Source organism: Corythoichthys intestinalis, chromosome 2, assembly GCF_030265065.1.
Source record: "Corythoichthys intestinalis isolate RoL2023-P3 chromosome 2, ASM3026506v1, whole genome shotgun sequence".
Classification (NCBI taxonomy): domain Eukaryota; kingdom Metazoa; phylum Chordata; class Actinopteri; order Syngnathiformes; family Syngnathidae; genus Corythoichthys; species Corythoichthys intestinalis.
Window position 1 is genome coordinate 7083915 of NC_080396.1, and position 23186 is coordinate 7107100.

Consider the following 23186-nt stretch of genomic DNA (forward strand, 5'->3'; position numbering starts at 1 on the left):
TGATATTATTCAAAAACATGGTTGGTCCACCTTAGCTCACTTTTCCGCTTTAAACTACAACTACATTCACATTCAGCGAGTGAAAAGTGAAAAATGTAAGTCTGAATATAATGAAAATAATTCATTTAATAATGGTAGGGTCTATTCTTTCATTAGAGAGTCCAAATTACCTATGTAACTGAACTCTTTATATAGTGCAAATAAGGTTGCTTAAAAGTTGGTGGGGACAATTTGAGTATCCTGAAAAATTGGTAGTGTTATGTCCCTACCGTCCCTATGCAAACCTACGCCCTTGGTATAAGTCAATACAGATGCATTTTGCAATGATTATTTAGCCAATCAATTAATTTATATTTGTGAGAAAAATAGCCCTGACCCCCATTCATCCCATCTGTTTGGTCTTATTAATGTCCCGTCCCCAGCAAAAAGTGTACATGCAGGTTATGCTGTTATATCGTCCCTACCAATGTTGAGACTAAAATACGCCCTTGATTTGCCCCAAGACAAAAAAAAAATTCTGGTAACCTGTGTTTGTGCAAAAACAACTAAATAACCGAGTATCAACACCTTCGCAAATTGAATATTGTATCTGGATAAAATAATTCACTATCAATATATGGATACTTTTTGACAACCCGATTATACAGCATATATTTTATATATGGTGGAAACAACAATGCAAGGCTCCCAATTCATTACCTTTTTATTATACGGCGGATAAATTCAGACACAATACCGGAAAACGAGCCTTGCGTGCGCCACATATTGAGGGATCTGGCAGAGATCCAAAATGGCAAAAACAACAGAGGGTAATTTAACCAAAAGACAATAGGACATGCATCATCTATTGAAGCCAATTCTGCTTGCATTTCTGCTGTAAAAATTGGTTCGCGTCCAAATGTGTGTGTCTACAACGAGAACGTGGTAACAATAGTGAATGGAATGTCAGGCAATTATTTATTTTTTTGCACAGACTCGCAGCTTTATATAAATGAGAAAAAGAGTAGTTTATTGGAATTTCAATATGTTACTTTTTAAATTTTACTAAATACACATTTACTCTATTCAATGGAAGCCGATTAGTTTAAAAATAATGGTGAGCCAAACAAATCCATACATGTAATTGTGTAATACATTGCTGTCAGGCTGTTTTTTCTTTCCTTTTTCTTTGCTTCTTCTGCCATCTAGTGGATAAAGTAGACACACGCGGAGTATTCTCATGGCTATTTATAGTCTATGCACATGAAATACATTTTATGTAATTGCAGTTAATTAAAAAAAAAAAAAACAGCCATGATGTAAAATCTTTGTATGTACGCCTACAACCAAAATCTAATGGATGATTAACAGAACAAGTATTAGTTGTATATATATATATATATATATATATATATATATATATATATATATATATATTTTTTTTTTTTAACTCCATTCATTTTAGATGTGTGACATTGATTTAGTCATGCAATACACAGATTAATCCCCGTTGCCTCAGATTCATCATCACTTGGATTGACATGGAAATTCCATCTTAATTAAAGCAGGGACATTTGATCATTCATTAGTTTAGCGGGAACATATTGTCACCAACCTGGATGAGAGTGATTTTGAATAGATTACAACGACCAGGTTTCATTTGTTTTTCAATCAGTGGACTTAATGTAGTTGTAGGTCTGCCATTTGTGGAATATAAATGTGCTATATTTAAGGATGCCATCGTGTTTTTCTTTGTTATACATGCAACCAAATGTTTTATGTAAAGCATTGGGAATGTCTTGTGCAGAGCAAATATTGTTATTTATTGTGTCCACACGGTGCTGCTTCAGGGGTGAAAGTGGGCCAGAACGGTCAGGAACGCAGATTCAGGGCCATAACGCAGTTCTGGCATAAGATCAGGGCCGGCATTGGCTGACATCCTGACATGTGATCAGCAGAGATGGTTAGCTCTGATTGGTGCAAATGTACATGTTTTCTGGAGCACAAAAAAAAATGCTTGTTGAATTGATGCGACAAATAAAGGGCAATGCAACATAAAATGGATCAAATCTTGAAGAGCAACGAAAGAGTTGAGGAGGCTTATTATCATATTTAGTTTTATTTACTCTGATGGGGAGGTTCAGAACATCTTAGCTGTCAATGTGCACTTTGGACTTATATTTGTTCATTTGTGTTGGGCTACTTATCCATTTTCTTATGATTAAAAAAAAAGTCAATGTTTGCGCGACCTTCAAAATATATTCCATTTTACTCTGCATAATATAAGTCATTTGTACTTATTTTTCTGAATGTATGTTACTTATATCTTTATTATTATTTTTAAAAATCCATTCAATTTTAATATATATCGTATGTTCTTAAGTAGTAAAATTGAGATTTAGCATTTAATATATGAGGAAATGAGGGAAAATAAAAATTAGGAGATGGAAGTTGGGGCTATTGCCGTTTTTGGTAACTTTTATTTGGCAAATCATTGAAAAAATACAATTTTGAATGAAAATCAGTTTTTGTATGCGTTATAGAAATAACTGTGCTAAAAGAGTTTTCTTTGCATTTCAGTAGTTTAAGAGGTCTGACCCCCCCCCCCCCCCCCCCCCCAATTAAAAAAAAAAAAAAAAAGAAAGAAATATATCAATAAAATTTCTGGCTCTGTGGCGACCTTCGCGTCGGGGAGTTCTGGCAAGAAATTCTAGCCACTTTCACCCCTGTGCTGCTTCCACGTTACTAGTGTAGCATAAACGGATTTTAGGGGGCACAGCCCCCCCCGGTGGCCAAAAAGTGTCATTGCATGTAATTGACTTTCCTATACAGTGGTAGGCAAGGCAAGGCAAGGCAAATTTATTTATATAGCACAATTCAACACAAGGCAATTCAAAGTGCTTTACATCACATGAAGATCATAAAAATCACATTAAAATCAATACAACGTAAAAATCAAGACAAAAGATCGCATTTAATCACAAATAGAATAAAAATAAATAAATAGAAATAAAACAAAAATAAGAATAAAACAAAAACTACTACTACTAATAATAATTGAAATCAGCAATGACACCTCTACATACGAAGTTAATTCGTTCCAAGACCTTGTTTGTAAGTCGAAATGTTCGTATGTCGAGCAGGATTTTCCCGTAAGAATACATTATAATTCCATTAATTCATTCCACAGCCCAAAAACCTACATTATATCTGTTAAGAATGCCAGGTTGATTGCATGTTACGTGTTTTGGATCCCCGTTGTGGCGATTTGCAATTTTTTGTTTTTGGCATATTAGGCATATCAGGCATATTTTGGCTACCTAAAGAAAGCTAAGTTCTCACTGAAAGAAAATAAAAAGGCAACGAGTTCATGAAGAGGAAAGTTTTGGTCTAATTAAATCGGGGCGGGCGTCATTATTGTTCTAAAAGGACAATCTGGAGTTGTATCCATTCTTCTAGTCACACCAGCTCAGTGCTTTTTTTTTTTTTTTTTTTAACAAAATCCTTAATAAATACTGCTGTTACTATTAGGGCTGTCAAAATGATCGCGTTAACAGGCGGTAATTAATTTTTTAAATCAATCACGTTAAAATATTTGATGCATTTAACGCACATGCCCCGCTCAAACAGATTAAAATGATAGCACAGTGTCATGTCCCCTTGTTACTTGTGTTTTTTGGTGTTTTGTCGCCCTCCGCTGGCGCTTGGGTGCAACTGATTTTATGGGTTTCAGCACCATGAGCATTGTGTAATTATTGACATCAACAATGGCGAGCTACTAGTTTATTTTTTGATTGAAAATGTTACAAATTTTATTAAAACGAAAACATTAAGAGGGGTTCTAATATAACATTTCTATAACTTGTACTAACATTTATCTTTTAAAAATTACAAGTCTTTCTATCCATGGATCGCTTTAACAGAATGTTAATAATGTTAATGCCATCTTGTTGATTTATTGTAACTAAGGAGTTCAATATTAGACAACACGAGGAAACAAAACACCAGGACAAATATAAGGACATGGACATGCCTGAAAGGAGCCAGAAGGTAAAGGAAATGAAAAGAGCAACTTTTCTCCTCAATGAAGATGACAAAAACATCTCACAGGAGACGTCTGACTGACCTTTGTTCGATAATGAAGGTTTCCTCAGCTCAAACCCTGAACCCTGACATTGATGAACTGGCATCCAAGAAAAGATGCTAGGTGTCTGACTTGGGCACAACAGAGTAACTAATCTTTAAGTAACATTAAAATTAAAGATGTCCTTTTCAAAGTATCGGAATCGGCAAAAAAATATTGGACATGCCTTTTTTTAATATATATATATATATATATATATATATATATATATATATATATATATATATATATATATATATATATATATATATATATATATATATATGTATATAAATTAAATTGTTTCTTAATTTTATTTAATGTTAAAGACAAAATATCTTTGACATTCATCTAGAGTCTTTAGTTTTGGCTTAAAGTAGGGCTATCAAATTTATTGCGTAAACGGCGGTAATTAATTTTTGTTAATTTAATCACATTAAAATATTTAATGCGCTGCACGACCCACTCACGCATTGTCGCGTTCAAGCTATAATGGCGCCGTTTGACCTATATTTAGAGCTAACAGGCAGCGTAAAATGAGTAGAGAGAATTTTGGCTGTCGTTGGAGCCTCTTAATAATTGGCCATAGCCTTAAAATCCCCCTCTCAACAATTAGAAATATCGTGAGAAGCAATGTGGGGAAGAACGGTAGAGGTTGATCTTTTCCTTAACACCTTATGTTACTTCCCAACGCAGAAAAGATATATGAATTGGTGCCACGACGCACAGTCATGGTTGCACTTCCATCAAGCATTTGGGCAGAACAGTTAAATGGCTACAGTATCATTTACTGAAAGCTCAACAAATACACTAGATGGCAATATTTAGTCACAATATACAAAGTCACATTTATCCTTCAAGAATTACAAGTCTTTCTATCCGTGGATCCCTCTCACAGAAAGAATGTTAATAATGTAAATGCCATCTTGAGGATTTATTGTCATAATAAACAAATACAGTACTTCTGTACTGTATGTTGAATGTATATATTCGTCCGAGTTTCATTCATTTTTTTCTTAATGCATTGCCAAAATGTATATGATCGGGGAAAATTATGGGGAATGATTGGAATTGAATTGGGAGCAAAAAAAAGCAATCGGATCGGGAAATATCGGGATCGGCAGATACTCAAACTAAAACGATCGGATCGGGAGCAAAAAACCATGATCGGATACTCAAACTAAAACGATCGGATCGGGAGCAAAAAAAAATGATCGGAACAACCGTAGTTGTAACTGATCAAACCTTTTGACAGAATTTCTGGTTATAAAGCGAACAATAATAAATCATCTATACTGTTAGTCAATGATGGCGAAAAACGCAATCCAACAGCATCCAACATATTAAGTCTATTGCATCAAAAACATAAAGATAATGAGACTGCCCCGTGACAACAAATGAACAACTTCACAGTTTAGAATTGACACTAAGACACCAGCAGACTGCAATTGTCTGAGGGTCACAGATGGTGCAACAATTGTAATCCTCTTTCAACTCCATAAATCTTGTCCACTTTAATCATCCGCATTCCTCTTCCGATAAAGAATTGCTTTCTTTATTTGAATGAAGGTTATATAACAAAATAGCAAAATAATCCGTCAATTATAGTTAGCTCTTTAACGTTATTTAAATGTCTGAACTGTGAGGCCCGATTTCACTGTGACTTCTTTTGAGTGTAAATGATCCGTCTACAGCTTTATTTTGGAGGGCTGGATTGCTGAGCTTCCTGTCTATTCACTGTAAGGCTTGACAAATCTCATGTGAACCTCTTGAAGCGATCCCTAGAAACCAGAGCGAATGTAAAAAGGTCCGAAGCTCGTATCATCTTTTCTTCGTGATCGCTATTGGATGTTTCACTACATGTGGGTAAGAATTACCTTATTTGTGTTCTATTTTAGTGGAAGCATGAAGGTTTTACATTTGACAATTGGGGAGCACTTCTAATAAGCTGACGGAAGGACAAGCAGGGCATTTAATCTCATTTGCGTCAAGACCATGATTGCCTTGACCTAATTATTTTTTGCTAGTATTTCTCTGACAAAACCAACATTATTTACTAATAAGTCATTTGAACGGTAAAGCAAACAAGTTTAATGAAGTTACACGCTGTAATTAACCCGTTTAGGCATTGTGCCTATTCCAAAGTTATCTTTAGTTGAATTGCTCTGGCTCAGAGAAAGCTGGTAAAAGAGGATATTTCATATTGAAAACCCCTATCCATTCAGCCAATTCATTTTAACTGGGAGGGCCTGGAAACGTTCAAATGAATCCAATGGCAGCGAAACAGTTAAGCTACAGTGTATCACAAAAGTGAGTACACCCCTCACATTTCTGCAGAAATTTAAGTATATCTTTTCATGGGACAGCACTGACAAAATGACACTGACTAGGGTTGTTCCGATTGTATTTTTGTGCTCCCGATCCGATCCCGATCGTTTTAGTTGGAGTATCTGTCGATCCCAATATTTCCCGATTGCTTTTTTTTTTTTTGCTCCCGATCAAATTCCAATCATTCCCGATAATTTTTCCCGATCATATACATTTTGGCAATGCATTAAGAAAAAAATGAATAAAACTCGGACGATTATATACATTCAACATACAGTACATAAGTACTGTATTTGTTTATTATGACAATAAATCCTCAAGATGGCATTTACATTATTAACATTCTTTCTGTGAGAGGGATCCACGGATAGAAAGACTTGTAACTTTGTGTATTGTGACTGAATATTGCCATCTAGTGTATTTGTTGAGCTTTCAGTAAATGATACTGTGGCCATCCCAAATGCATGATGGGAAATGTACCCATGACTGTGCGTAGTGGCACCATTTGATATATCTTCTCTGCGTTAGGAAGTAACATAGAGTGTTAAGGAAAAGATCAACCACTACCGTTCTTCCCCGCATTGCTTCCCATGATATTTCTAATTGTTGAGAGAGGGGTTTTAAGGCTTTAGCCAATTAATAAGAGGTTCCAAAGACTGCCAAAATTCTCTCTACTCATTTTACGCTGCCTGTTAGCTCTATAGACCCTACTCACCTACGTCACAAAATGGGCGTGTCGCTGTTTCCGGCCGCCATATTGTACCTATTTTTTAGACCTATTCTCATTGTTTTCAATTAGTCGAGCAAGTTATAGAGCAATTCATGGAAGCCCCGGTGTTATCTGACGCTGTAAACTCATTGGATGCGTTGCATAAAAGGCGTTACGTGGAAAAGCTTCAGTTTATCCATTCGCCAGATCCGTATTTGATGCCTAAATCGATGTTTTTCGACCCGCTGGCTTCGCCGTATTTGCCTAACATCTGCTATCCTGACATTTACAACTATCTTGTCCACACAAAATCAGCCTAGTCTCACGAAAGACTAAGAAAAAACTTTAAGAGCTTGGAGGCTTATAAATGCTACGTTGCTGGTTGGGTGAAACAGGTCCTCGTACACGAAAATTCGGCAGGAATCTTGTGCTCGGAAGGTGAGTTACGAAATTTTCAATTCAAAATCTTTTGTTCTTGCTAACATCCACTGTCAAGTCTAATGTATTTCATGTCATTTGTCAATGGAGCTAGGGCTTTTAATGTTTATATGGTTTAGTGATAGCACTCTCACTACATACATATATAATATGTAATAAATATGAAGTGCGATAGCACTACTCCAGATTGTCCCTAGTTGAATTTATTTTTTGGCTTTTGGCCTCAATAGTGAAATTGTAAATTAATTGTATGACAACTGTCTGATTATCCCCTTATAATTATATATTTTTAGGTAGTTCATTCACAACGTCTGAGTGTATGTTGTCGGCGATTAGCCTAGCAATGATCTTAATTGTGGTTGTCAGCCCAAAACCCTCTAAATATATATTAAATGCATCTTAGCAGATATAAAATGACTACTACATAATCTGTGGTAGTCGTTTGGAGCCCAGTTTTCTCGTCGAATTGCAGCAGTCAATCTCGGTCTCCTCTTCGGGTCTCTCGGAATACTGTAAAACTCAAGTCTCTCCGTCTATCTTCTCTGTTTTTGCAACCGACCGCCACACACGACTTCACCATTTTGATTATTAATGTTAACGAGCAGAAAAACACGCCATAGTAGGAGGGATTTACGAAGCGCTAATGCATTAACATGACGAGTATATGGACAACATGGCGCGGGGGTGTGGCTGTGACGTCACGTGAGTAGGGTCTATATATAGGTAAAACGGTGCCATTATAAATTGATCGCGACAATGCGTGAGTGGGTCATGCAGTGCATGCGTTATTTGGATTAAATATTTTAACGTGACTCATTTTTAAAAAATTAATTACCGCCGTTTACGCGATAAATTTGATAGCCCTACTTTAAGCCAAAACTAAAGACTGTGGATGAATGTAAGACATTTTGTCTGTAACGTTAAATACAATTAGAAAACGATTTAATTAAAAAATATACATATATTTAAAAAAAAGGCATGTCCGATATATCTTTGCCGATTCCGATACTTTGAAAATGACGTGATTGGACCCGATCGATCAGGATGCCGATCAATCGGGACATCTTTAACACTTGCCACATTTACATGGACCCAAATATTCCAATTACAATCGGAATATTTGTTCAAACCGAATAAATGTGTTCCATATAAACACCTCATTCGGAATGAACAGGCCCAAACCGAATGGAATTTCATTCCGATTCACAGGGGTGGAATATTCCTTTTCCCAAACCGATTAGAAGTAAAATTATATCATGTAAACAGGGAAGCGGAATGGTGTCTGGTTGCGTTCTTTCTGCACATGCTCCGTACTGACGTGGTGACGTCACTTTGTGACGTGAGTAACGTCACTTGCAACATGGCTTCCAAGCACAGCGCACCTAATCGGAGTCCGGCAGAAAGATTATATTTAATTCAAACTTTAAAAGAATTGAATATAATTGCTCGCTTAGACGGGCGTAAAACGAGGAACAGTGAACTATTTAAAAAAGTTCACGAGAGGTTACACGAAGCCAGAATAGACCGGAGCATTGACCAGATTAGAAACCGGTGGAAAACCGGCTACTACAAGGCAAAAGAGCAAAACAGCAGACGCGGATACGACCCCACAAACACAACAAGTGGGTTAAAGTTAAAACAGCAGCATTCCGATGATCGATCTCCATGTTTTGCAACGTGACGCTTTGTTTTGATTAATCTGCGCATGTCAGACGGCAGTTGTCAAACGTCCTTTCGGAATAAAGGCAGTCACATGTAAACGCTGGATCGGAATAGATGAAGTGACATGTAAACAGCTGATCTGAAATTTCCATTCGGAATGATTTGAATCGGTATGAATAAAAGTCAGCATGTAAACGTGGCTACTGACACAATGATAAGTAGTCCGTGTGCAGCTTATATAACAGAGTTCATTTATTTTCCCCTCAAAATAACTCAAAATATAGCCATTAATATCTAAACCCCTGGCAACAAAAGTGAGTACACCTCTAGAAACTACGTACATTCCTAAATGTCCAAATTCAGTACTGCTTGTCATTTTCCCTCCAAATGTCATGTGACTCGTTACAGGAGTGCTGTCAGCATTGCTGCAGAGACCGGCTGGTGGTCCGGGTGTGTAAAAATGTATTTCTTGTTATTTGTTCTTCCCCTCTTCTGTCTGCCTCCTTTCTTTCTGTCCCCCCATAACCCTTTCCCGTTCCCTACCTTCACCTAATATATAAAACAAGGGCGTAGGCTTGGTCTCAACATTGGTAGGGACGATATAACAGCATAACCTGCGTGTACACTTTTAGTTGGGGACGGGATATTTATAACCAAACAGACTGGGTTAACGGGGGTCAGGGGTACATTTCTCACCAATATGAACATAATTGATTGATTGGCTAAAGAATCCATGCAAAATAAATCTGTATTGACTTATACTAACTTTCATATGTATTGTTTCATGTGATACACCGTTCGAGACAAACCCTTGTTATCTAACACTACGAAACATTTTGAAAAATGTCTGGATTTTAGTAGCAAATTTAAATTAACATACACAAGAAATACAAACTTGTTAATCATCAATTAAGGGGGTAATCCTTAGTTCACTACATTTCTTACAGTATGATTAACATTAACAGTAGAAAACATACAGGCGGATACTTCCTCTTGGAGTTCGAGAAATTCACATTTCAGCAGCTGCTGGTGGAAAAAAACTTCTAATGTCCCTCATCTTCGAAGGGGGCGGAGGAGGTGGCATGTTGTATTGCTTAAAATCTCAATTTTCTGGGGGAAGAACATTTTGCATTGCAAGGGCATTTAAAAGAAAAAAAAACATTTAAACAGCAAAACCCTAACTGGAGGTTAGCGCACCCGAGAGCATAATTAAAGATGCCATGATTTTAACGAGATATTATCGCTTACTTACCTCTTTTCGATCCAAAAACTCCATGTAGCATGTGTCAATGAGTGTCAAGACACAGCTGTGAATGGCCACAGCTGGATTTTGGGGGGATTTTATGGGTGAAACATGGTAATACAACAAGGGTCGCGATGCAGAAATCCCAGACATCAAGGAGTGGTCGAGATTTTCATTTTCATATATTTACCCTTTTAAACGTTTTTTGTGGGGTTTTTTTTCAATTTTTCTTCATTTGGGTCGATTATTTATCATCTAAAATATTGGGGAAAATGGAACAGTAACGAAAAAAAATACAATGATTTTTTTCATTGTGACGTAATTTGTTTAAAAGTTTAAAATATGCGAGTGAATAATTTTTTTAAGTCGTTTTTTGTTTTAAACTAAATATTAAACATCAATTAATGATTTAAAGCTAAAAATGACAGACATTTCGAATAACGAATACGATTACTTACCTTCTTTTAATGGCTAGGTTGAAACAAAAGCGGTTGCGCGACGTCTGTAAACGGGGTTCTCCGGGTACAACGGACAAATTAAAAATAGTTTGGGGACTTAATGCGCCATGAATCTGCTATGGCAGCATATAGACATCTTGTTCTATCAAAAATAACAGTTCTTTTGGCTTATAATGCAGCAGTTTGTTTTACTGAGGGGTGCAAGAGCAGAAACTGTTTTTTCAGCCTTGTCTGTGTTTTCAGCCATATGGGAAGACAATCTAAATTTAGGGGTCCCCAACCTTTTTTGCACCACGGACCGGTGTGATTTGGGTCTTTTTTCGGGGACCGGTGTTCTGTAAAATTTTGTACCCTTATAAAATTTTGCTCTCAAAGCTTTTGTGGCAGTGAAAAAAGCCCTCTTTTATATTCAGTTGGACTCTCAATGTTATACAACTATTTACATCATAAACATACATGTGCAACACGAAAATGGCGTAAATTAATGCTTAACGACACGGGGAAGTTGTTACATGAGAGAGTTGCGTGCAGTTGTTGTGAGTTGCTATCATGGCAAACGGAAGTTAATATTCTTGTCTTAAAAGAAAGTTTGTAGTGTGTACTATGGAATCGCTGCATTCGCGGTCATTTTTAACGTTACGCGCATGCCAAATTTGTCAGAACACCGGCAATGTGCGGCAGAAAAATACAGCAAATATAAAATAACATTTGTTTTTAGCCCCGTCGTGTTAAGTGCAGGGAAAATACAACTCACCCGCTGAATCAGTGGGAGGCCTGAGCTTGTTTCGTTGCGACGAGATGGTCCCGAGATGGGTGAGTGAGAGAGGCCCGCTTTCCAAAGATATGATGTTGCAAATTGTAGCAAGGTTTTCAATGCTCTTGTAGCGATGTCAGGATATTCCGAAATGACTTTAATCCAGAACCTCTGTAGAGTTGTTGTCTCAAACGTACGTTTAAGGTCACGGTGCCTTGCGACCTCTACAAGCTAATATTCCTGTTGCACAGACATGTTCGAATCACTCGGTTTATTCACATACGGGTCACGAAGCCACTCCTTCGAAGTTCGTGGGTCTTTAGTGATTAGGAAGTAGTGTAGATTTTGTTTTCTTCGAGATTGTAGGCTCATCTTCTGGCTCGTCAGGTTCCCTTTTCCCCGTAAAAAAGCTGTCCAAAGACGTCTGTTTTTCAGTCATTCTAGTGTGGCTAATTGTTTCCTGGAACAAATGTGATGGGCGACAACCTACGTCATACGTTGACATCGAGGCCAAGCGCACATACAGTGGGGAGAACAAGTATTTGATACACTGCCGATTTTGCTGGTTTTCCCACTTCCAAAGCATGTAGAGGTCTGTAATTTGTATCATGAGTTCTCTTCAACTGTGAGGGACGGAATCTAATACAAAAAAACAGAAAATCACGTTGTATGATTTTTAAATAATAAATTTGCATTTTAATTGCATGAAAGTAGTAAGTATTTGATACATCACAAAAATCGAACTTAATATTTAGTACAGAAAACTTTGTTTGCTATTACAGATACCAAACGTTTCCTGTAGTCCTTGACAAGGTTTGCACACACTGCAGCAGGGACTTTGGCCCACTCCTCCATGCAGATCTTCTCCAGAGCCTTCAGGTTTCGGGGCTGCTGCCGGGCAACACGGACTTTCAGCTCCCTCCAAAGATTTTCTATCGGGTTCAGATCTGGTGACTGGCTAGGCCACTCCAGGACCTTAAGATGCTTCTTACGGAGCCACTCTTTAGTTGCCTTGGCTGTGTGCTTTGGGTCGTTGTCATGCTGGAAGACCCAGCCATGACCCATCTTCAGGGCTCTCACTGAAGGAAAGAGGTTGTCAGCCAAGATCTGGCGATACATAGCCCCATCCATCCTCCCCTCAACACGGTGCAGTCGTCCTGTACCCCTGGCAGAGAAGCAGCCCCAAAAAATGATGTTTCCTCCTCCATGTTTCACAGTTGGGATGGTGTTCTTGGGGTTGTACTCATCCTTCTTTTTCCTCCAAACACGACGAGCCGAGTTTAGACCAAAAAGTTCCATTTTGGTCTCATCCGACCACATGACCTTCTCCCATTGCTCCTCTGGATCATCCAGATGGTCAGTGGCAAACTTCAGACGTGTCTGGACATGCACTGGCTTCAGCAGCGGGACCTTGCGTGCGCTGTAGGATTTGAATCCATGACGGCGTAATGTGTTTCCGATGGTTTTCTTTGAGACTGTGGTTCCAGCTCTCTTCAGGTCACTGACCAGGTCCTGCCGTGTAGTTCTGGGCTTATCCCTCACCTTCCTCATGATCAGTGATGCCCCACGAGGTGAGATCTTGCACAGAGCCCCAGAACGAAGCAGATTGGCCGTCAGCTTGAACTTCTTCCATTTTCTAATAATCAGTCCAACAGTTGTTACCTTCTCACCAAGCTGCTTGCTTATTTTCCTGTAGCCCATCCCAGCCTTGTGCAGGTCTATTATTTTATCCCTGATGTCCTTACACAGCTCTTTGGTCTTGGCCATTGTGGAGAGGTTGGAGTTTGTTTGTTTGAGCATGTGAACAGGTGTCTTTTATACAGGTAACAAGTTCAAACAGGTGCAATTACTTCCAGTAATGAGTGGAGAACAGGAGGGGTTCTTAAAAAAGAACTAAGAACCGACATATTTACTAGTTGGTAATGTATCAAATACTTATATCATGCAGTTAAATACAAATTTATTATTTAAAAATTATACAATGTGATTTTCTGGATTTTTGTATTAGATTCCGTCCTTCACAGTTGAAGAGAACTTATGATACAAATTAAAGAACCTCTACATGGTTTGCAAGTGGGAAAACCAGCAAAATCGGCAGTGTCTCAAATACTTGTTCTCCCCACTGTAGATATACAAAACAAGATGTACTGCTAAGAGTCCAATATATGCATTTCTATGACGACCTCCTATCCTGTAGTCAAGAGTACACGGGGATATCCATGTGTTAAGCGGCACAGGCCAAAGTCAATCGGCCAGAATGCAGTCGTTAATAAATTATTTATTATTTCTGCGCGGCCCGGTACCAAATGCGCCACGGACCGGTACCGGTCGTTGGGGACCCCTGATCTAAATGACCTATATAACTGAAGTCATTATATAGACCCTACCCACCGACGTCACAAAATCACGTGCTCGCTGTATGGTTCCGCCCCCTTGTCCGTCATTTTGTGTCTGTATTATCAATGGTCTCAATTGATCGAGCAATTTATAATGCATTTCATGGTGCTTTCGGATGCCGTAAACTCACTTGATGCGTTGCATAAAAGGCGTTATGTGGAAAAGCTTCAGTTTATCCATTCGCCAGATCCATATTTGATGCCTTAATCGATGTTTTTCGACCCGCTGTCTCCGCCGTATTTGCCTGACATCTGCTAGCTACCCTGATATGTACAACTATCTTGTCCACACAAAATCAGCCTATTCTCAGGAAAGTTTGAAAAACTTTAAGAGCTTGGAGGCTTATAAATACTTCGTTGCTGGTTGGGTGAAACAGGTCCTCGTCCACGAAAATTCGGCAGGAATCTATCTTGTGCTTGGAAAGGTGAGTTACGAAATTTTCAATTCAAAATCTTTTGTTATTGCTAACATCCACTGTCAAGTCTAATGTATTTCATGTCGTTTGTCAATGGAGTTAGGGCTTTTAATGTTTATATGGTTTAGCGATAGCACTCTCACTACATACATACGTGTATGTTGTCGGCGATTAGCCTAGCAATGATCTTAATTGTGGTTGTCGGCCCAAAACCCTCTAAATATATATTAAATGCATCTTACCAGATATAAAATGACTACTACATAATCTGTGGTAATCGTTTGGAGCCCAGTTTTCTCGTCGAATTGCAGCAGCCCATCTCGCTCTCTTCTCTCCGGGTCTCTCGGAATCCGGTAGAACTTCAAGTCTCTCCGTCTATCTTCTCTGTTATTGCAACCGACCGCCACACACGCCTTTACCATTTTGATTATTAATGTTAACGAGCAGAAAAACACGTCGTAAATAGGAGGAATGTACGTAGCCGTAACAGGGAAACATGATGTGTTGACGGACAATTGGGCGGCACCAGTCAGGAGGAAGGAGTTGTGACATCACGTGGGTAGGGTCTATAATGCAAATAAGGTTGCTTAAAAGTTGCCGGGGACAATTTCTCTGAAATCCCATCCTGAAAAGTTGGTAGTGTTGTGTCCCTACCGTCCCTATGCAAACCTAAGAAGCAATGCAACAATACTGTGTGTATGGCGGACTTCCCTCGCAGTTCTCGGTGTGACGTCAATTTCGAAGATTTCCGAAGATTGTCGAAGAAAAGCATTTTCGTTGTCAAGGGCGTTGCTATGGGTTAAACAAAGAATCTGGAAGGGTTGCGTTAAAAAAGATAACGAAAATATGCTTATAATTGTTTAGCCATTGATATTATTCAAAAACATGGTTGGCCAGCCTTACTTCACATTTGGCCTTTAAAATCTCAATTTTTCTGGGGGGAAGAACATTTTGCATTGCAAGGGCATTTAAAAAAAAAAAAAAGAAAATTTAAACAGCAAACCCTAACTGGAGGTTAGCGCACGCGAGAGCATAATTAAAGACACCATGATTTTAACGAGATATTATCGCGTACTTACCTCTTTTCAATCCAAAAACTCCATGTAGCTTGTGTCACCGAGTGTCATGACACAGCTGTGACTGGCCAGAGCCAGATTTTGGGGTGATTTTATGGGTGAAACATGGTAATATAACAAGGGTCGCGATTCAGAAATCGCAGACATCCAGGAGTGGTCAAGATTTTCATTTTCATATCTTTACCCTTTTAAACGTTTTTTTTTTTTTTTCAATTTTTCTTTGTTTGGGTCGATTATTTATCATCTAAAATATTGGGGAAAATGGGACAGTAACGAAAAAAATACAATAATTGTTTCATTTTGACGTTATTTGTTTAAAAGTTTAAAATATGCGAGTGGATAATTTTTTTAAGTCGTTTTTTGTTTTTAAACTAAATATTAGACATCAATTAATGATTTTAAGCTAAAAATGACAGACATTTCGAATAGTGAATACGATTACTTACCTTCTTTTAATGGCTAGGTTGAAACAAAAGCGGCTGCGCGACGTCTGTAAACGAGGGTTTCCAGGGAACAACGGACAAATTAAAAATAGTTCGGGGACTTAATGCACCATGAATCTGCTATGGCAGCATATAGACATCTTGTTCTATCAAACGTAACAATTCTTTTGGCTTATAATACAGCAGTTTGTTTTAAATATGCAAGAGAAGAAACCGTTTTTTCAGCATTGTCTGTGTTTTCTGCCATATGGGAGGACAATCTAAATTACCTATATACAGTAACTGAAGTCATTATATAATGCAAATAAGGTTGCTTAAAAGTTGGCGGGGACAATTTCTCTGAAATCCCATCCTGAAAAGTTGGTAGTGTAGTGTTCCTACCGTCCCTATACAAACCTACGCCCTTGGAATAAAACATAATGAGCAACCACAATGGCAGTATATCAAACTCCCATGTGATACATTAAAACTGTTTAGACGATAATGACACCCTGAGTCCTATCCTTCGTGTCTAAGCAGCTGAACAGGACAGGTTTAAAAAAAAAAACAAAAAAACAAATTCATTTTGACTGGGGGGTGGGGTCAAATTCGCCCCCTCCAGTCACAATGATATGGACGTCTCGCGCCATTTATGGCACTAAATAATGAGTATTCACAGCCAATCAAAAAGACTGAATGAGTTTGGCGTTTATCGTTGTCAGTGACAGGCAACGAGTGAAGATACTCATTTGTTTACCATATTGTTGTTTTTGGCAGCCCAAAATTTTCGTTTTCGTCTATTTATTTAAAAAAAAATTTTTTTTTTAAAAAGCTAGCGAGAGAGAAGTCAGGCCCGATCCGACCGCAAATAATCACACATAAATCGCTCCAGAGCATAATAATAATATAATAATAATAATAATCCAGAGCATATCTTTGCTGTGAGGAATTTTGAGGTAGAGATTGAGGTATGCGACGGAGCACCATCCTGCTGCAGAATTTGTCCCTTTTTATGGTTAGGAATGTAAGAGGCAGCTAAGAGTTGTTGATATTTCAGGGTGCAGACAACTAATTGGTGGCATTTGCCAAGGCCCACAGCCTGTCAAAAGGATCGATGCTAGAAACATGGCAAAAGGGGGATTTTTCAGATGAATCTTCCATTGCATTACACCACAGTTGCCGCAAATATTGCAGGACACCTACTGGAGCCCGCATGCATCCGAGATTCACGCAGAAAACAGTGAAGTTTGTTGGTGGCAACATAATGGTCAGGGATTACATCCAGTCTGGGGGTGTGCGAGAGATCCGCAGGGTGTAAGGCAACATAAATAGTCTGAGGGGGATGGCATGGCTCAGTGGTAGAGTAGTTGTCCCCCAACCCAGAGGTTGTGGGTTCAATTCTCTGCCCTAATGAACTTGCCTAAGTATCCTTGAGCAAGATACTGAACCCCACATTGCTCCTGGTGCTGCGTCACCAGTAGGTAGATGGCAATATAGTGTAAAGCGCTTTGAGCGCCTTGAAAGGTGGAAAAGCGCTATATAAGTATAACACCATAACACCACCACGAAATATCAACAAATCTTAGCTGCCTCATACATTCCTAACCATAAAAGGGGACAAATTCTGCAGCACACTTCAATCTCTACCTCAAAGATCCTCAAGGCAAAGAAGATCAAGATCCTCCAGGACTTGCCAGCCCAATCACCAGACATGAACATCATTGAGCACGTCTGGGGTAGGATGTCAGGGACTGCAATACAGTAGCAGAAATGTATCGAAAAAGTTTAAATGTTATTGCTTGTATAAATAGAGGGAAATGCATAGATCACATGAGCAAACACTGCAAATGCATTTCTGGCAAATGCACACCATTGCTCGCAAATATTATTGATCAACGTGCATGAAGAAAAAAATGAGAGTTTCTTAACAAATTACAACTACGGATTTGAGGTTATTTATCATAATAATTGGTCAAATTGTTCTTTTGGTCACTATGGCTATATTAAGCTACTTTTAAAACGGGTGTATTCATTTCTCTACTCTAAAATGAAAGAAACTGCGTTTTAATTGGCAATGTTTATGCATGACATCATGTCATATGAGAGCGTCATTTTACTTGTTTCGTCACCTTCTTGGCCTCACCATAGCAACCTACTTCCTCCCTCTCCATACAGGTTCTTAAGCAGGCTTTTCTTTCTATCCTTAGCGTCCTCCTCTTGTCTCCGCCTCCATGTTCCTGATTAGTGACTGCCATTTTCATGGAGCAGCTGAAGAAGCATCTCAGCTCATGACTCATGGAGTGTATCTTTAGTATAAGCGTGTAAAACTTGCTGTCTGAGTCAACCGCTGAGACTTTTGGTTGGATTAAGTATTTTCTCGATGGCAATTTCAAACTGGACCATGTTTCCTAAAAATGTGAGTGCCATTTTTTTTAACTATTAGTATTGAGATATTTGAGCAAAATGTGTGTGGAGTGCACTTCCAATTAAGAAAAACTAAATATGTTTGTAAAATGCATCATCTGTCCATACTATGGTATAATGGGCTGGTACATATACAGTATATTAAATACGCCATCCTTGACATTTTTCATATATTTTTCTTAAAATTAGGTTTTTAATATACAACTCTGACTATATTTGTTCAGGTTGCATCTTCAGATGAATGCTGTGGGGACAAGGAATAAATAGGATGAATATATTTGCAAAAGTTCTCATAATCATTACCTTTACTCGTCTCATTTTAGGGGGAATTCAATTCATATTTACAGTACCTAAGTTGCTTCATTTATTTGTATTACTGGGTAAAACTAAACAGGTATATAAAACAAGAGCTGGGGACTTGTAATTTGGCGTATCCTTTTAAAATGACAGACTGGTGGTGTTTTAGGTGCAAGGTTTGATAGGAGGGATTAAGAAGTTGAGCGTCACGTTAAGGTTGTCTGCAGCCAGGCAAAGCGATTTGCCCTCTTATCTCACCCAGCAAATGTTACTAATATAAAAACTAGGTGAAAACTTAGAAATAATATGTAAGATGATTCTTTTTTTAACTCATTGTCTTGTTTTTACTTTGACCACATAGTAACCTGTTTAGACGTTACAACACAAAAACTAAATACATCAACAACCTTCCTACTGTTCAATCAGCTTTAACATTTTAAAGCAATTAACCCATTGGCTGCTATTGACGGCGATCGTTTGCAGGGTATATATATTATAGCAAGGGTCACAATGCAGAAATCGCATACATCAGGGAGTGGTCGAGATTTACTATTTCAAATATTTACCCTTTTAAACGTTTTTTTATTCAATTTTCCTTTGTTTGGATCAATTATTTATGAAATGCAGCGGTAACAAAAAATAATACAATTATGCTATAGTGATGAGGTTGATATCCGTGAACTATTAAAAGACACTATTTTTTCCATTGTGATGTAATATGTTTAAAAATTTTAAATATGCGAGCAAATAATTTTAGAAAATTGTTTTTTTTTGTTTTTTGTTTTTTTAAACTAAATATTAGACATCAATTAATGATTCCAAACTAAAAATGATCGACATTTCCAATAATAAATATGATTACCTTTTGTTTTTATGGCTGGGTTGCGGTTGCACGGTGTCTGCAAACGAGTCTCCAGGGTAAAACGGACAAATTAAAAATAGTTCGGGGGCTTAATTTGCCATGAAACGGGTATGGCAGCGTATAGACTAGGGGTGTCAAATGATTAAAATTTTTAATCAAGTTAATTACAGCTTAAAGATTAATTAATCGTAATTAATCGCAATTAATCGCATTTCAAACCATCTCTAAAGTATGCCATATTTTTCTGTAAATTATTGTTGGAATGGAAAGGGAAGACACAAGACGGATATATACATACAACATACTGTACAAAAGTGCTGTATTTGTTTATTATAACAATAAATCCACAAATGGCATTATTAACATTCTTTCTGTTTAAGTGATCCACGGACAGTAAGACTTGTAGTTCATAAAAGATAAATGTTATAGTTAAGAGTTATAGTAATTTTATATTAAAACCCCTCTTCATATTTTCGTTTTAATAAAATGTGTACAATTTTCAATCAAAAGTAGAGTTAATATAATAAGAAGAAGAATAAAAATAACAAAAATAAGAATTGAGTGACCAAATGAGTAATGCCAGTTCACTTTGCATTGTTGTTTAGCTGTGTGAGAATAAGGCCTCATTACTACGGACTGAAGTCTTTTGTTTCTTTCTGTGAACACTGTTTTTTTTTTTGTGAGATAGCAATATTATTTTTGTTGTTCTTTCACTAAATGATACTTCTGTTTGTTGTGAAGGAGTTGCAGAAGCGTATGCGAATAAACGGCGCAGCCCAAAGAATGCCTGTCTCCACTCGCCTTTATAACAGATATATCTCTGAGCATATCTTACCCAAAATACAACAAGAGACACATAATTGCCACTAAAAGAAAGCAAACTTACCAAAATATGTGTGGAGCACAAAGCAACAGCATAAACGTCTCACAACTACTAATTCTCCCACTATTAGAAGGAATAACATTAGTATGGAACGGCGCATTCTCTTCACTCTTAATGTCCATAAACGGCCTCATTAAAATCTGTTTGAGGCAATGCGAGAGCGGCTCATTCAGTGCATGCGTTAATTGCGTCAAATATTTTAACGTGATTAATTTTAAAAAATTAATTAACGCCCGTTAACGCGATAATTTTGACAGCCCTAGTATAGACATATTGTTCTATCAAACACAACAGTTCTTTTGGCTAAAAAAAAAAAGCAGTTTATTTTAAAGAGGGGTAGAAACTGCTTATTCAGCCTGTCTGTGTTTTCTGCCATATACATACATTAAAAAAATAAATAAATAAATAAATAAATTAATTAAAATGTCATTGGTGCATTGGTTGAATTAAAAAATCAAGACACTAACAACATGTTTTTTTTTTTTTTAATTGTTAGCGATGCAAGAATCCTATCGTGCATGAATACCTAGAGTCGGTACCAAACAGGTGTGCAAAGTAGATGTTTACCGCAGCGTATTAAAACAAAAAATCTTACCTTATCCTATATTGGCGCCACACCGTCTACCCCAGAGAGGGTTGAATTCTCGAAATTCTGTGTCGTCTCTCCCCTTCAGGAATCCTGGTCCATGACGCCATTCAAAGGGGGGAGTTTTTTTTTTTTTTTTTTTTTTTACAGGTTCTTTTATTCTTTTAAGGACAAGAGATGACGACACACAATTCAGGAACAAAAATAATGCAATAATCACCTACAGTGTATCACAAAAGTGAGTTCACCCCTCGTATTTCTGCAGATATTTAAGTAGATCTCTTCATGGGACAACACTGACAAAATGACACTTTGACACAGTGAAAAGTAGTCTGTGTGCCGTTTATATAGTAGAGTTAATTTATTTTCCCCTCAAAATAACTCAAAATATAGCCATTAATATCCAAACCCCTGGCAACAAAAGTGAGTATACCCCTATGAAAAAACGTACATCCCTAAATGTCCAAATTGAGTACTGCTTGTACACAAGAAAGCCCGCCCGTCTCATCAGACCATAGGACATGGTTCCAATAATCATGTGCTTTGTTGACATGTCTTCAGCAAACTGTTTGCGGGCTTTCTTGTGTACCGTCTTCAGAAGAGGCTTCCTCCTGGGGTGACAGCCATGCACATCAATTTAATGTAGGGTACGGCGTATGGTCTAAGCACTAACAGGCTGACCCCCCAGCTCTTCAATCTCTGCAGCAATGCTGACAGCACTCATGTAACGAGTCACATGACATTTCAGAGGGAAAATGACAAGCAGTACACAATTTGGACAGTTAGGGATGTAGTTTCTAAGGGGTGTACTCACTTTGTTGCCAGGGGATTAGATATTAATGGCTATATTTTGAGTTATTTGAGGGAAAAATAAATGAACTCTATTATATAGGCTGCACACAGACTACTTTTCATTGTGTCAAAGTGTCATTTTGTCAGTGTTGTCCCATGAAAAGATACACTTAAATATCTGCAGAAATGCGAGGGGTCTACTCACTTTTGTGATAGACTGTAAATTATATATTCAAGTGAATGAATAGATATATTTACAGTAGTCAAACAAATCAGGCTTGTATTTTGGTCCAAGGCCAGTAAGTGTTTTGTGGACCAGCAGTAAGATATTATACTCTATCTTTTGACTCACAGGAAGCCAGCGTCATGATTCTGTGACCATTGTAATACGGTCCAGTTTCCTTGTATATGTCAGGACTCTGGCAGCAGCATTCTGGATTAGCTGCAGCTCCCTGATTGTTTTCATTTTTTTACTTGTAGATACACATAAGCCTGTTGCAACATGCAATAATTCCATTTATCGCACGGTAAATAAAAATGAAGGCGATAATTTTTCCGCTGCGATTTATCGCCTCGCGTGCACCTGCGTGCGCGCGTGCGGCTGACGTGCTGTTAAAAGTTCGGCTTCCTTGTTACCAACTACGCAAAATGCATTTTAGTTCTGTTTTTAGTTTAGTGCAGTTTAAGTTTAGTGCAGGTGGAGAAAAAAGAAAAGAAAAGGTGACGCTTACCATTGAAACGAAGACGTTAATGATAGCAAAATATAAGTGTGCATCCATGAACTGGGTCGTAGAATGCCGATCTCGGCCGGCGGTCCCCCTCCGTTCGCCAGTCTTTATAAGTTAAGGTGACAATTCTTATTGTGGTAACATCGCCTAAGAAATTGCCAGCTTCATCAGGTTTCAAATCATTTATTCCATCAACTCGCCGAGTGTCCACTGCTGTTGACGCCAGGATCGAAACAGAAAGTAAAATAGCGCTTTCCTGCTCACCGTCAGCCCCGCGGTGCGTTCAGGTACACCAAAAAAAGTCCGCCACATTACGCGGTGCGTTCATGTACACTAAAAAAAAAAAGTCCGCCACATTAGAAGCCGATTCGTTACATAATTACAGGTACTGTATTATTGTTATTATTGCTATTATTATATTATTATTTTTCTGATTTTTATTCATATTTTATTTGTTTTGCTCTTTGTAATTGCTATTTGCAATTGTAACAGCAGTATTTATTTAGGATGTAGTGTGGGTTTTTGGGCTATGGAACGAATTATTGGAATTATAACGTATTCTTATGGGAAAATCCTGCTTGACATACGACCATTTCGACTTACAAACAAG

General features: G+C 37.8%; 1 protein-coding gene across 9 annotated transcripts in view; it reads left to right on the forward strand.

Annotated features, from left to right (window-relative positions):
* Nucleotides 1-5850: 5850 nt before the first annotated feature.
* rp1l1a (rp1 like 1a) overlaps nucleotides 5851-23186 on the forward strand; it is a 49548-nt gene continuing 32212 nt past the window's right edge. The window contains exons 1-3 of one of the 9 annotated variants that reach the window (XM_057829899.1): nucleotides 5853-5968; nucleotides 9648-9689; nucleotides 18212-18420. The gene's annotated coding sequence lies outside the window, so the exon portion shown is untranslated. Of the gene's footprint in view, nucleotides 5969-9647; nucleotides 9690-14258; nucleotides 14516-18211; nucleotides 18421-23186 lie in introns of those variants that run through there. The other 8 variants (XM_057829901.1, XM_057829900.1, XM_057829908.1 and 5 more) reach the window with 8 other exon arrangements.